The following is a 16588-nucleotide window of genomic DNA, read 5'->3' as shown; positions in this document are numbered from 1 at the left end:
CTGGGTCTGTAGAAAGGACGAGCTCCTCTCGTCTGCGGCAGCCGAGGGAAGAACGGCATCGGTAGACAGCGAGGGGTCGGCAGAGGCGGAGGGCGCCAATTAAGGAGTGTTAATTTTGACAGCAAATTTTGATTTAGTTTTAGTCATAGCCTTTTGACGAAAATGTCATTAGTTTTAGTCATAATTTAGTCATCTAAATTGTTTTTGATTTAGTCTAGTTTTAGGCGGCAAAAAATCATAGGATTTTAGTCGACTAAATCTACAATAGTTTTAGTCAGCTAAAATATAAAGTGTAAACAGTAATCCATGTTTTAGTTTCCCTTGTATTTCTGAACATGAAATAAAAACGTTATCAATTTGTTATGGAATGGTATTAAGGTTTAAATGTGCAATACACATTGGCATAGATTTTACTCATTCTGTTTGAACCAGCTGCATATTATGAAATGAAATAGCAAATGAAAGTAGCAGTGCAGAACTAAAGCAATACAAAAATTAGAGATAACAAAATAAGAAAAACCAGAAATAAATTTTTAATCTGTATTTCAACTGTTGAAACTCAGTTTCAAAGAAAAAGTGCAAAGAAAATGCCATCAGGGATCATGCTCTGTCTGAACATGTACAATTCTTAAATAATAAAATTTATATATATATATATATATATATATATATAGAAATTACCCAGTGAACACACTAAGCTACAGCTCGTTAAACTAACCAGAGTTGCTGATTGTTGCACCTGACCAAAGATAGTCATGACATGGATTTTATTTTTACAATCTGCAGAAATTTTAGTGCTAACGTGACTTTAGCAAGCTTACCTTCGCGTGGATTTCAGGATGACTCACTTGCAAGTGTCGCTTCAAGTGCGTTGTGTTTTTACCAGTGATGGTGACTCCACATGGCTTACAAAGCGTCTTGTTTTCTGTAATATTAAACTGGAAATGTGTCCATATGTCTTCTCTTCGCTTCGCTTTCTTCCTGGCACTGACATATTGTCGTGTTAATTTTATGAAAACAGCCTGTTTCAAACCAGGTACATACGATGATCGTCTATCAATCGCCTACAGTTATGTGCATCTGAGCGTATCACCGCTCTCGGGAGTTTGTTCTGATTGGATGTCTATTCAAGTCGTCCCGCTTAAACAAAATAGAGTAGTTCTGATTGGATCTCGTCTTTGGCAAATATTTTAGTCTCGTTTTTATTCGTTTACAGAAATGTCAATAACTTTCGTCATAGTTCCAGTCTTTGAGTATATTTTTTTTATTTAGTTATCGTCTCGTTTTCATCAAAGAAAAAAGGTCGTTAATTAAAACTATGACGAAAATTTTTCGTCAACGAAATTAACAGGCAGGACAGGAACCGGACCACACCGTGGACCCTGCAGAACAAAAGCACAGGGCAGTACCAGTGCCATGAGGAGACCGCAGGTGGTTCCTTTCGGGAACCAATGGATGGGGTACCCCGAAAGACCCCCTTGGACCAAGCCGGGATCAGGCGGTAAGTCTGGGTAGCATACCCCCGTTCTTTCGATAGCCTCCTCGGCTGGGGAAACTCTGGTCACTGGGCTGACACCACAACAAAACATGTCTTTTGCATTTAACCCATATGTGACATAGCAGGGGGCAGCTAATTCAGCAGCCAGGGAGTAAATCTTGGGGGTGGTACCTTGCTCAGGGTACTTCAATGGTGCCTTGCTGGTCGGGGATTTGAACCAGCAAACATTGAACTATAAATGCAGTTTTCTAACCATTAGGCCACCGCTGATTATCAAAAGCTTTTCTAAATGTGCCTCACAATAATCCACAATAATCCAATAATAATTATACATGATAAATGAAGCTATTACAACATGTAACAATGCCAATAAGGGAGGTGTTCACTTTAACCAGCATGGTGACATTCTCAGGCATGAATGATTTGAATGATGACCTAATAATGGGACCAGAGTGTAGCACAGTGGGTTGGGATGCTGTGCCTGTGATTGAAAGATGAAGTTCAAATCGTATGGTTGGCAGGGTGATCTCACTGTTGGGCCCTTGAGCAAGACCCTTAATCCCCAGCTGTTCCAGGAGCTGTCTGATCTTGATTTGTTATGAGTTCATTGCTTTGGAAAAAAGCATCAATAAGTAAATTTAATGTTTGCATTTTTGTGACAGACCTACAGGGGGAGCTACGTGACCTGGAACAGTTTTTCTGAGTATACAGCTCAAGTCTGTGATTAGAAGGAGCTTGTAAAAGTGATTTACAGATTTTTTCTTCTTATTCTTTTTCAATTTTTTATGTATATACCTTATATAAAGTGAGATGACTTTAGATCAATGTGATATGTCGTTATTGTCTCCACTACAAAAGCAGTCCTCTGAAAAGCATCATTTTGAAATAGCTACATTATGCCAAAATACGGGCGGACAAGTGCAAATTTCATCAGTAGTGGTTCTGAAGACCTAAAACTCTTAAAAACAAGTAGATAAGTATGGCCCACTAGCTGACCAGGTCCTTCTTGTGAAACAGGATTGTAGTAACGGAGGGAGAAAATGGCAGATTTTTCATCCTCTTTGCATATTGTCCAATAATGAGTTATTCTTTCAAGCAAAAACACAATATTACAATTCAATACCAAACTGACCTATGAGGCTTTATGAAATTCTTCCCACTGCCTCCAGTGGCAGATTGACAGCATGTCATAGTCGGTCCTCATCCATCCCTGTCCCTTATGTTTAGTCCCCAATTGGCCAGCAGGTGTTGCTGGCCATCCTGTTCCCTATGGGAAGGAATCTCCTCGTCAGCACCTCTCTCGTGTGGAGTTCCTCAAGGTTCTATTTCAGCACGCACCCATTTCTCTCTGTACATAGCTGTCAGCCAAGCTTCCATTGCACGCCTACTGCTGGTCCAAAATGCAGCAGCTCGACCACTAACAGGATGATGTAAGTGTGATCGTATTTCTCCTATACCTGCCTCTCTGCACTGGCTTCCAATGCGCTATAGGATAGAGTTCAAGATATTAAGATCTGCTTGATATTTCCTTGTGGTTCGGAAATCCAGGCTAAAGCATAGTGGAAATCAGGTGTTCATAGCTGCAGCTCCAAAGCTGTGGAATGAGCTGTCCCTGCATATTCCTCAGGCACCAACACTTTCCACATTTAAAGTTTAAAAATTTGTTTTTATTCTTAGAATTTTAACTCAGTATAGCAGTTCTCTGTCATCAAAATACACAAACTCAAACACTAAGAGACACTTTAAGTGTTTATGTTTAAGTGTCTTTAAGTGTTTGTGTATTTTGATAGTATAGCACTTTGTTTCAACTGCAGTTGTGTGAAATTGCAGTTGTGCCTCAGAAATAAACTGAGCTTTAACTAAATTATTAGTAGTTAGCTTAATATCCACCTCTAAACTCTTCTCACAATCACTAGTTTTCCCATCACTGCAGGATCCACACCGGGACTCTCCACTGGCCACTCCAGAGCCGTCCAAAGATTCCTGTCCTGGCATTCCTGGGATCCTTAGGGTCACTATAATGCTGGAGCTCCCAGCCCCCAGATACTGGGCTCCAAAATGCCTTGATCATCATTAGATCTCTTGACACCATAATCCCTAGTTACAGTGTTTACACCACAGCAAACACCTAATTTGACTCAACTGACTACAGTAAGTGTGCATTTTTTTAAATGACTTCAAAGTCAGTCAATTTTATGTGGTGTTTCCATTATTTTGTCCAGCCCCTATGTATGATGCATTCAACAAAATATTGAAATTATAACCACTGTGTTGGCATAATACACTGCCCAGCCAAATAAAAAGTCGCCATGTGAATTAATTTCAGCAAATACTTAAGAGCCAATGACTGGATCATTATTACAGCCCAGCAACGTTATGCAGCAGTAAAGTAAAGTCAGCTGAGTACCTGAATCTACTGAATAATCAGGTTACACCTCCATCCATCATAAATGGATTTTTTCTTCCCTGTTGGCATGGGCATATTCCAGGACAAGAATGCCAAGATTCATTGGGTTCGAATTGTCCAGGAGTGGTTCATGAGATGTTGCATAAGCTTGTGGAAACAATGCCATGACAAATGTGCACCATAGTCAAAGCTAAAGGTGGTCCAATGAAAAATTCAAATGAAAACCTTTTTTTTGGCCAGGCACAGTTCTTAAGACACTACACAGCTACGAAATAAAACAAGGCTGTTAGGTATGAGTCTGTATATAAAGTAAACCTGCAAGATAAAGTTAAACCATAGGGTTTGCAGAGCACTCTTAAAGAAAGTGAAACTGAAAGGTGTGCTATACTTCATTATGGAATATGATAAAGAAAAATTGAAAAATGTATTCCTGTGTGACAGTATTTCCCATTTATGCTTTAAATACAATTTCCTTATAGTAAATCAATAATTTGTATCCCCAGGTCAGTCCTGTTACACTAACACATTTCTGCCCCTATGGCAGAATGTTCATTAGGAACTTGCATCATCTCAGTAAATGTAAAGAACGTTACAAATAAAATCTATTATTATTATTAAGGTGGAAACATCCAAAACATTGAATCCAGCAGAATAAAATGTGTTAATCATGACCAGTATTATTAATATAGTGAATTATTTTCTTCCATATGAAGTTAAAGAATTTTATCTATCCTTTCACACAACTCCTCTGATACCTTAGGAGTCATAGATGCATAGATCAAACTGGAAAAACCTTCAACTTTGGCTAACAAGGTTCGACCTGTAATGGAGAGATCCCTCATACCTCTGTGATCCCTCTGAAGCCAGAGAGTCTTTTTTCCAGGGAAGTAATCAAGGGTGTAAAATTATCCAGCATTCTCGCAGTCTTAATAATAAAGTCTTTATTCAGATCATTTTTTAAAATAATTACTTAAATTTAGTCGTAGTCCAGATGTCTGTGGGGGAAAAAATTGAAGGTTTTGATGCTAAATTGAGATTTGTATTTTAAGAAGAGGGTTGTATCATCAGCCAATTGACTTATGAATGTTTGGCCAGTTCTAGACTTGTAGCCCTGGGGAACCCATGAGGTCATATATGACCCTTCCTTTCATTTCCACCTTTCATTCAACCCACTCATCAAAGTTAAGAATTTTTTTTTTGCTTTACAGCCCATTGTACTATATACCACCCAGTAACGGTGACATTTAGTGATTACTGACTGAATTAACCAGACTTTTTCCCACATTAAATATGGCCCCCACCACGTTTTGAGGTTGTTGCTGTACATGCTGCAAAGATTCACCTGTCAAGCTGTGAATAGGTAAGTGGCAGAAATTTTGCACCATCAGTTATAATGTTTAGATGTTATAGAACATGTACAACGTCGTTGCCAAAATACAAGCGCTGGGAGTAAAGCAAGTTTATTTGTTATTTAATTTAATAGCGCAATAAATAATATAGCCTAATAAGTAACATTATTATATAATAAAATTAAATAGCTACTACTACTAAGTCATTTTCAAAATGTAGTGAGAAACATGTCCCTTGAATTTTCAGTTATGTAAATGCTTTAAGGCCCATATAACTGACATAATTTTATAAGCCAACTTTTCGTCCAGTTATATATAAGGGTTTGTCCCCTGCGTCATGCATACTGCTTCAGTGAATTTGCAGGTGTTAAAAAAATCTTTACTTATTACTTATTTTATTTTCTCAGACTTAATATAAATATGAAACGTCTATTAAACGTAAATAAACTAAATAAATAATTAAGATAGAAAATTATTGCAAAATAATGTGTGTCCTTTAATTTGATGTCCTGGGTGTCATTGATAGTAAAACTGACATTTTGAAAGTATAAAAAGTGGTAGATAAGTGCTTCCTATAGGTCAAAGACCACAGGACAAAGAGACTGTTGAAATGAGCTTCATAGTCAGTATCACCTCATTCTATAAGTTACAAATTTACCTTTAAATGCGTTTTCTGGAAACGCATTTTTTTTACATGGTTCATTTAATTGTGTCATTGGTGTTATAAAATTATTTTACAAGAACATAAAATCATGTAACAAAAAAACAATGTAATGGGATAATTATTAATTGATGTTAGTGTCTTTAATGATGGATAGGTCAAGATGCTATTAATGCCATCTTGTAAAATGCACTTTTTATGCAAGTTTGTCATTGGCATTATTATCACTGAAGTTACATCTCAAGCATGCCATCATACAGTGTATTAGGCAAGTGGACCATGATTTTTTGGAAACAGGAAAAAAGGCAAGGGTACGGATCTGAGTGACTTTGACAACCAATTCTGCAAAAAAAGGTTTGATTTGAACAACCATGTTATAAGGTTACCCATATTCAATTTTAATTATTTAATCTCAATAATTTGTCGTTTTATATTAAATTCTACGGTGGTCCAGATGGGTCACACAATGCCAAAGCCACAACACGAATACAAAACCCACAACGGAAGTGCAGCGGCCATCTATATTATTGGTCTAGGATTCCCGGTACTGTTGCTGCTAATGTTTGATTTGAGCACAAAATTGGAAATGGAAAAACTAGTCATTATCTATTTTCTTATATTGGTTGACATTTATTTCACCTTTATTACATCATACATGTACATCATATGACGCATTATGGATGTTTATAATTATAAATGGTGTGTTTACATATGAAGTTAATAAATTTGATTTACTGGAAACTGTCAAGATCCCTTATCATTCTTCCTGTTATTACCAATGTCTATGTTATTTCTATGTTCTGGTCAGCCTGCTTTAATGCAACTGATAGTGTCCAGGTCATATTGTCCATGGGCCCGGTATAACCGGCAGGGCGTCAGGGAAATACAGCTGGCCATTGCTTCATTTTCCTCCCCCTCTTTCAGCTCCTCATATCGTCTCCTTTTCTCATTTAATATGAGCTCCAGACACCTGCGTAGACGGTGCACATAGAAAGACAGTTATGTGGTGGGGGTTCGACGCAGCCTACAGCCTTTTGGGGGAACAAGCCCAGAAGCCTTGGTGGCCTGTGCCTGAAGGGTAAGCGAGGTACTCACATCGTGATTTTGCTCATGTCCTTCAAAATATCGAGCGGGTTTGTGTTGTTTGGAAGGCGAAGGATGGAGGGGGCAAAGACTAAGGCCAGCGAATGTGTGGACATTCGGTTTTGGCCTTCCTCACTGGCCACCCTGAGAAGGAGAAGATTGTCAGAGGTCAGGGAAGGTGGTGGCTCTGCGGTGGGGGTGGAGATATGTTTCATTTCATCATTTGGTACTGGATAGGAGAACTGACCTCCCTGCCCCATCCAGAAGCAGTCAGGCCTCACCCATGGCATGCAGGAAGCCACTGTATTGGCTGAACGTCGTTAGAGGTTCAGGCAGGTTCCGGAGCCATTCACTGACCAGGCCGGTGATACTATGGATGGGGTAGTCCTCCAGACATACCGCCATTGGTATGTGTGGACATTCTATTATGGCCTTCCTCACTGGCCACCCTGAGAAGGAGAAGATTGTCAGAGGTCAGGGAAGGTGGTGGCTCTGCGGTGGGGGTGGAGATATGTTTCATTTCATCATTTGGTACTGGATAGGAGAACTGACCTCCCTGCCCCATCCAGAAGCAGTCAGGCCTCACCCATGGCATGCAGGAAGCCACTGTATTGGCTGAACGTCGTTAGAGGTTCAGGCAGGTTCCGGAGCCATTCACTGACCAGGCCGGTGATACTATGGATGGGGTAGTCCTCCAGACATACCGCCATTGGTATGTGTGGACATTCTATTATGGCCTTCCTCACTGGCCACCCTGAGAAGGAGAAGATTGTCAGAGGTCAGGGAAGGCAGAGGTGGAGTCCAGCTTTGCAATTCAATTCAATACAATACAATTCATTGTGAAGGATATCTGGGAAGTGAGCAAGGGATGCCATCCCACCTGACTAAATGGAAAAGGAGTCTCTCCAGCATGTCGATGCTGGCTGGAGGGAGCATGTCCAGCACCTGGTAGATTCTAGCCAGTTGCTGTGACTTTTCTGGTGGCTCTGCGGTGGGGGTGGAGATATGTTTCATTTCATCATTTGGTACTGGATAGGAGAACTGACCTCCCTGCCCCATCCAGAAGCAGTCAGGCCTCACCCATGGCATGCAGGAAGCCACTGTATTGGCTGAACGTTATTAGTGGTTCAGGCAGGTTCCGGAGCCATTCACTGACCAGGCCGGTGATACTATGCATGGGGTAGTCCTCCAGACATACCGCCATTGGTATGTGTGGACATTCTATTATGGCCTTCCTCACTGGCCACCCTGAGAAGGAGAAGATTGTCAGAGGTCAGGGAAGGCAGAGGTGGAGTCCAGCTTTGCAATTCAATTCAATACAATACAATTCATTGTGAAGGATATCTGGGAAGTGAGCAAGGGATGCCATCCCACCTGACTAAATGGAAAAGGAGTCTCTCCAGCATGTCGATGCTGGCTGGAGGGAGCATGTCCAGCACCTGGTAGATTCTAGCCAGTTGCTGTGACTTTTCTGGTGGCTCTGCGGTGGGGGTGGAGATATGTTTCATTTCATCATTTGGTACTGGATAGGAGAACTGACCTCCCTGCCCCATCCAGAAGCAGTCAGGCCTAAATGATTATCGCCCTGTGGCCCTCACTCCGGTAATTATGAAGTGCTTTGTGAGACTGGTTCTCCAGCACATCAAGGACCATCTCCCCCAAGACTTCGATCCCTACCAGTTCGCATATCGTGCTAACAGGTCCACAGAAGATGCCATCGCCGTAGCTCTCCACTCTGTGCTGAGCCATCTGGAGCGGCAGCAGAGCTATGTCCGGATGCTCGTTGTGGATTATAGCAGTTTTCTCATCACCAAACTGGTCACTCTCAGCCTCCCCCCTCTCACATGTGCCTGGATAAAAGGCTTTCTTACCAACCGGCTCCAGACTGTGAGACTCGGCCCCTACCTCTCCTCCATTCGCACACTGAACACCGGATCCCCACAAGGCTGTGCGCTGAGCCCCCTCCTAAACTGTCTCTATACCCACGACTGTAGTCCGGCCCACAGCAACAACCTCATAGTCAAGTTTGCTGACGACACCACACTGGTCGGACTCATCTCAAAGGGAGACGAGGCAGCTTACAGAGAGGAGGTCCTGAAGTTGGCAACCTGGTTTTCAAAGAACAATCTGGCTTGGAACACCAAGAAAACCAAGGAGATCATAGTCGACTTCAGGAGGCACAGCACCGACGTAGCCCCCCTCTACATCAACGGCGAGTGTGTGGAGAGGGTCCATACCTTCCAGTTTCTCGGCATCCTTATCGCCGCTGACATCTCCTAGACAGACATCACAGCAGTTACCAAGAAGGCTCAGCAGCGGTAAAACTTCCTGAGGGTCCTCAGGAAGCACAACTTGGACTTCAACCTACTACTGACCTTCTACCGCTCGTCCATCGAGAGCCTGCTGACGTACTGTATCACAGTATGGTATCGCAGCTGCACCACAGCAGACAGGGAGAGGCTCCAGAGAGTAGTAAAGGCAGCACAGAATATCATCGGCTGCCCTCTCCCCTCCCTGATGGATATTTACACCTCCCGCTGCCCCAGCAGAGCAAAAAACATCATCAAGAACAGCTCCCACCCTGGCTCTGATCTGTTTGACCTGCTGCAGGTGCATCACAGCAAGGACAAACAGACTCAAGAACAGTTTTTTCCCCAAAAGCCATAGCCATCCTAAACGTACACATGCACTGACTGGACAGTAGACTACACAGTCCAACACCCAATCCCTGGACTTCCGTCTATCAACTGGGGCAATATCCATTACCTAAATGGTGTTGATAACTGTGCAATATCTGTATACTGTGCAATATCACATGATCATTATTACCGTGTAATACCTAAATAATGTGCGATAACCCACACTGCATATCACATTGTAAATTCATACATTTAAAACCCTACTTACATAAATTTACAAACGACAGGGGGCCATTCGGCCCATAAAGCTCGTTTGGGGAGAACTTAACTAATAGCTCAGAGTTGTTAAAATCTTATCTAGCTCTGATTTAAAGGAACAAAACTCAGACATTATTCTCAAGGAGAATTTACATTAAAAAAAAAAAAACCTACCTTTCCTATTTTGTCCAAAAAAACAAGTAGAATTAAAGTAGTGAATGTCTTTTTTAAATAGAAATATATACATACAAAAATCTCAAATGCTTATTTACAAGAAACCATATGAAAGAGTGTCCATCACTTTGCCGTGCAAAGTCATTTATTCCAAATGTACATAGCGCTGCAGAACTTTTGCACTGTTTGTTTATTGTTTGTCTTGTGTACATCTTTGCACTGAAGGTGCTGCTCTTAATCTCATTATACACGTGTATAGTGACAATAAAAGGCATTCATTCATTCATTCAACCTGCTGGCGCAGCTCCCTCATGCTGTTGACACTACCAGACTGCTAGGTAACGTCTCCCTGCAGATCACAATAAAGACGGTTTACCTTTCTCCCCTGGTCTGACAACTGGACTTTTCTATGGGGATGCTTCTTCAGAAGAGTCCTGAAAAAGCTGCACTTAGTTGCAAGATGAAAAGATGATGCTGACAAACCCATGTTTTCAACAAACCACTAGTGATAACATATAAAAAGGCAGAAACTTTTAAATGTAAAAAAAAAAATGTGTTTGCCTTTGTTTTGTTAAAAAATGTACAGGGCAGGAGAGAGTCAGACATAAATAACAAATAATCAGTAACCAACTAAAATGACAATACAACAGTCAATATCCTTTTCACACATAACCGATCATGCTCATTACTGGCTAGGCAGATTCCGTGCAAGAAACACTAACATGTTCACTTTATCTGGTTTAAGGCCACATCTCACTGGGGTCACAAGGTTTCCTGCTGTACTAAACATTCTCTCAGAGGCACTACTTGTCGCACAAATGCAGAGGTACTTCCGAGCTAACTTTGCAACCGAAGGGAACCTTGCTTGGTTATCACGTCACCACATTAGGGGATCCCTTGAAGGATTCAACACCTGTTCCTGCAAGTACCGAGTTAGTTCAGGATCAATATGCACTAATTATGCCACAGTCTGGGTAGTAATTTCTTTTCGACAGTATTGAACGGCAGCATTTCTTTCGCTATATGTCTCCTTACGCTGTCTGCTAACGAGCGCGATTTGGCTCCGCCATTTTTATATTTAGTAACTCGATCAAAAGCATTAGTGATAGCCAGTTGCGGAGGAGCCGCAGCTGAGGTTGTTTTACCTAGTGTGTGGGATGATAAATCCGGAGGTGGTTTTGTAGATTTGTTGTATTGGCGCTTTTGACCGACAGTTTTCTTCCACACATTCGGCAAATCGCTTCAGTCAGGTTACCAGGCTCCCCTTTTTCATTTGGCTTGAAACCTAAATGCGCAAACCGCAGAGCTGTCGTGTTTAGCTTTGAAACTAAGTCCTCCATGATTACTCTGCTAGAGCGGGACGGCGCGCGGCTAAACAATAGCAGCGTGAAGAAAAGACGTCATTGATCGAACCAATCAAACGGGAATAACCGAACGAGAAAGAAGGATACTAGCACAAATCCAAAACTGTACTGCCAAAACTATTAAATAGTGATTACAACATTTCAATTTCTAGGTGTATAACGATTATGACAGTTATCCAAAAAATGATCGCGGTCAGGGGCGCCGCAGAAGGGTCGCGGACAGGGGGGCCTTCGGAGTCCTGTCTGGGTCTGTAGAAAGGACGAGCTCCTCTCGTCTGCGGCAGCCGAGGGAAGAACGGCATCGGTAGACAGCGAGGGGTCGGCAGAGGCGGAGGGCGCCAATTAAGGAGTGTTAATTTTGACAGCAAATTTTGATTTAGTTTTAGTCATAGCCTTTTGACGAAAATGTCATTAGTTTTAGTCATAATTTAGTCATATAAATTGTTTTTGATTTAGTCTAGTTTTAGGCGGCAAAAAATCATAGGATTTTAGTCGACTAAATCTACAATAGTTTTAGTCAGCTAAAATATAAAGTGTAAACAGTAATCCATGTTTTAGTTTCCCTTGTATTTCTGAACATGAAATAAAAACGTTATCAATTTGTTATGGAATGGTATTAAGGTTTAAATGTGCAATACACATTGGCATAGATTTTACTCATTCTGTTTGAACCAGCTGCATATTATGAAATGAAATAGCAAATGAAAGTAGCAGTGCAGAACTAAAGCAATACAAAAATTAGAGATAACAAAATAAGAAAAACCAGAAATAAATTTTTAATCTGTATTTCAACTGTTGAAACTCAGTTTCAAAGAAAAAGTGCAAAGAAAATGCCATCAGGGATCATGCTCTGTCTGAACATGTACAATTCTTAAATAATAAAATTTTATATATATATATATATATAGAAATTACCCAGTGAACACACTAAGCTACAGCTCGTTAAACTAACCAGAGTTGCTGATTGTTGCACCTGACCAAAGATAGTCATGACATGGATTTTATTTTTACAATCTGCAGAAATTTTAGTGCTAACGTGACTTTAGCAAGCTTACCTTCGCCTGGATTTCAGGATGACTCACTTGCAAGTGTCGCTTCAAGTGCGTTGTGTTTTTACCAGTGATGGTGACTCCACATGGCTTACAAAGCGTCTTGTTTTCTGTAATATTAAACTGGAAATGTGTCCATATGTCTTCTCTTCGCTTCGCTTTCTTCCTGGCACTGACATATTGTCGTGTTAATTTTATGAAAACAGCCTGTTTCAAACCAGGTACATACGATGATCGTCTATCAATCGCCTACAGTTATGTGCATCTGAGCGTATCACCGCTCTCGGGAGTTTGTTCTGATTGGATGTCTATTCAAGTCGTCCCGCTTAAACAAAATAGAGTAGTTCTGATTGGATCTCGTCTTTGGCAAATATTTTAGTCTCGTTTTTATTCGTTTACAGAAATGTCAATAACTTTCGTCATAGTTCCAGTCTTTGAGTATATTTTTTTTATTTAGTTATCGTCTCGTTTTCATCAAAGAAAAAAGGTCGTTAATTAAAACTATGACGAAAATTTTTCGTCAACGAAATTAACAGGCAGGACAGGAACCGGACCACACCGTGGACCCTGCAGAACAAAAGCACAGGGCAGTACCAGTGCCATGAGGAGACCGCAGGTGGTTCCTTTCGGGAACCAATGGATGGGGTACCCCGAAAGACCCCCTTGGACCAAGCCGGGATCAGGCGGTAAGTCTGGGTAGCATACCCCCGTTCTTTCGATAGCCTCCTCGGCTGGGGAAACTCTGGTCACTGGGCTGACACCACAACAAAACATGTCTTTTGCATTTAACCCATATGTGACATAGCAGGGGGCAGCTAATTCAGCAGCCAGGGAGTAAATCTTGGGGGTGGTACCTTGCTCAGGGTACTTCAATGGTGCCTTGCTGGTCGGGGATTTGAACCAGCAAACATTGAACTATAAATGCAGTTTTCTAACCATTAGGCCACCGCTGATTATCAAAAGCTTTTCTAAATGTGCCTCACAATAATCCAGAGGCTGCCTTTATACATGATAAATGAAGCTATTACAACATGTAACAATGCCAATAAGGGAGGTGTTCACTTTAACCAGCATGGTGACATTCTCAGGCATGAATGATTTGAATGATGACCTAATGATGGGGACAGTGTGTAGCACAGTGGGTTGGGATGCTGTGCCTGTGATTGAAAGATGAAGTTCAAATCGTATGGTTGGCAAGGTGATCTCACTGTTGGGCCCTTGAGCAAGGCCCTTAATCCCCAGCTGTTCCAGGAGCTGTCTGATCTTGATTTGTTATGAGTTCATTGCTTTGGAAAAAAGCGTCAATAAGTAAATTTAATGTTTGCATTTTTGTGACAGACCTACAGGGGGAGCTACGTGACCTGGAACAGTTTTTCTGAGTATACAGCTCAAGTCTGTGATTAGAAGGAGCTTGTAAAAGTGATTTACAGATTTTTTTTTCTTATTCTTTTTGGATTTTTTATGTATATACCTTATATAAAGTGAGATGACTTTAGATCAATGTGATATGTCGTTATTGTCTCGACTACAAAAGCAGTCCTCTGAAAAGCATCATTTTGAAATAGCTACATTATGCCAAAATACAGGCGGACAAGTGCAAATTTCATCAGTAGTGGTTCTGAAGACCTAAAACTCTTAAAAACAAGTAGATAAGTATGGCCCACTAGCTGACCAGGTCCTTCTTGTGAAACAGGATTGTAGTAACGGAGGGAGAAAATGGCAGATTTTTCATCCTCTTTGCATATTGTCCAATAATGAGTTATTCTTTCAAGCAAAAACACAATATTACAATTCAATACCAAACTGACCTATGAGGCTTTATGAAATTCTTCTCACTGCCTCCAGTGGCAGATTGACAGCATGTCATAGTCGGTCCTCATCCATCCCTGTCCCTTATGTTTCGTCCCCATTTGGCCAGCAGGTGTTGCTGGCCATCCTGTTCCCTATGGGAAGGAATCTCCTCGTCAGCACCTCTCTCGTGTGGAGTTCCTCAAGGTTCTATTTTAGCACGCACCCATTTCTCTCTGTACATAGCTGTCAGCCAAGCTTCCATTGCACACCTACTGCTGGTCCAAAATGCAGCAGCTCGACCACTAACAGGATGATGTAAGTGTGATCGTATTTCTCCTATACCTGCCTCTCTGCACTGGCTTCCAATGTGCTATAGGATAGAGTTCAAGATATTAAGATCTGCTTGATATTTCCTTGTGGTTCGGAAATCCAGGCTAAAGCATAGTGGAAATCAGGTGTTCATAGCTGCAGCTCCAAAGCTGTGGAATGAGCTGTCCCTGCATATTCCTCAGGCACCAACACTTTCCACATTTAAAGTTTAAAAATTTGTTTTTATTCTTAGAATTTTAACTCAGTATAGCAGTTCTCTGTCATCAAAATACACAAACTCAAACACTAAGAGACACTTTAAGTGTTTATGTTTAAGTGTCTTTAAGTGTTTGTGTATTTTGATAGTATAGCACTTTGTTTCAACTGCAGTTGTGTGAAATTGCAGTTGTGCCTCAGAAATAAACTGAGCTTTAACTAAATTATTAGTAGTTAGCTTAATATCCACCTCTAAACTCTTCTCACAATCACTAGTTTTCCCATCACTGCAGGATCCACACCGGGACTCTCCACTGGCCACTCCAGAGCCGTCCAAAGATTCCTGTCCTGGCATTCCTGGGATCCTTAGGGTCACTATAATGCTGGAGCTCCCAGCCCCCAGATACTGGGCTCCAAAATGCCTTGATCATCATTAGATCTCTTGACACCATAATCCCTAGTTACAGTGTTTACACCACAGCAAACACCTAATATGACTCAACTGACTACAGTAAGTGTGCATTTTTTTAAATGACTTCAAAGTCAGTCAATTTTATGTGGTGTTTCCATTATTTTGTCCAGCCCCTATGTATGATGCATTCAACAAAATATTGAAATTATAACCACTGTGTTGGCATAATACACTGCCCAGCCAAATAAAAAGTCACCATGTGAATTAATTTCAGCAAATACTTAAGAGCCAATGACTGGATCATTATTACAGCCCAGCAACGTTATGCAGCAGTAAAGTAAAGTCAGCTGAGTACCTGAATCTACTGAATAATCAGGTTACACCTCCATCCATCATAAATGGATTTTTTCTTCCCTGTTGGCATGGGCATATTCCAGGACAAGAATGCCAAGATTCATTGGGTTCGAATTGTCCAGGAGTGGTTCATGAGATGTTGCATAAGCTTGTGGAAACAATGCCATGACAAATGTGCACCATAGTCAAAGCTAAAGGTGGTCCAATGAAAAATTCAAATGAAAACCTTTTTTTTTGCCAGGCACAGTTCTTAAGACACTACACAGCTACGAAATAAAACAAGGCTGTTAGGTATGAGTCTGTATATAAAGTAAACCTGCAAGATAAAAAGTTAAACCATAGGGTTTGCAGAGCACTATTAAAGAAAGTGAAACTGAAAGGTGTGCTATACTTCATTATGGAATATGATAAAAAAAAATTGAAAAATGTATTCCTGTGTGACAGTATTTCCCATTTATGCTTTAAATACAATTTCCTTATAGTAAATCAATAATTTGTATCCCCAGGTCAGTCCTGTTACACTAACACATTTCTACCCCTATGGCAGAATGTTCATTGGGAACTTGCATCATCTCAGTAAATGTAAAGTACGTTACAAATAAAATCTATTATTATTAATATTATTATTATTATTAAGGTGGAAACATCCAAAACATTGAATCCAGCAGAATAAAATGTGTTAATCATGACCAGTATTATTAATATAGTGAATTATTTTCTTCCATATGAAGTTAAAGAATATTATCTATCCTTTCACACAACTCCTCTGATACCTTAGGAGTCATAGATGCATAGATCAAACTGGAAAAACCTTCAACTTTGGCTAACAAGGTTCGACCTGTAATGGAGAGATCCCTCATACCTCTGTGATCCCTCTGAAGCCAGAGAGTCTTTTTTCCAGGGAAGTAATCAAGGGTGTAAAATTATCCAGCATTCTCGCAGTCTTAATAATAAACAATCTTTATTCAGATCATTTTTTTAAATAATTACTTAAATTTAGTCGTAGTCCAGATGTCTGTGGGGA

The sequence above is a fragment of the Paramormyrops kingsleyae genome, chromosome 12 (genome assembly GCF_048594095.1).
Source record: "Paramormyrops kingsleyae isolate MSU_618 chromosome 12, PKINGS_0.4, whole genome shotgun sequence".
In the NCBI taxonomy this organism is placed as follows: domain Eukaryota; kingdom Metazoa; phylum Chordata; class Actinopteri; order Osteoglossiformes; family Mormyridae; genus Paramormyrops; species Paramormyrops kingsleyae.
This window is presented reverse-complemented; position numbering follows the sequence as displayed.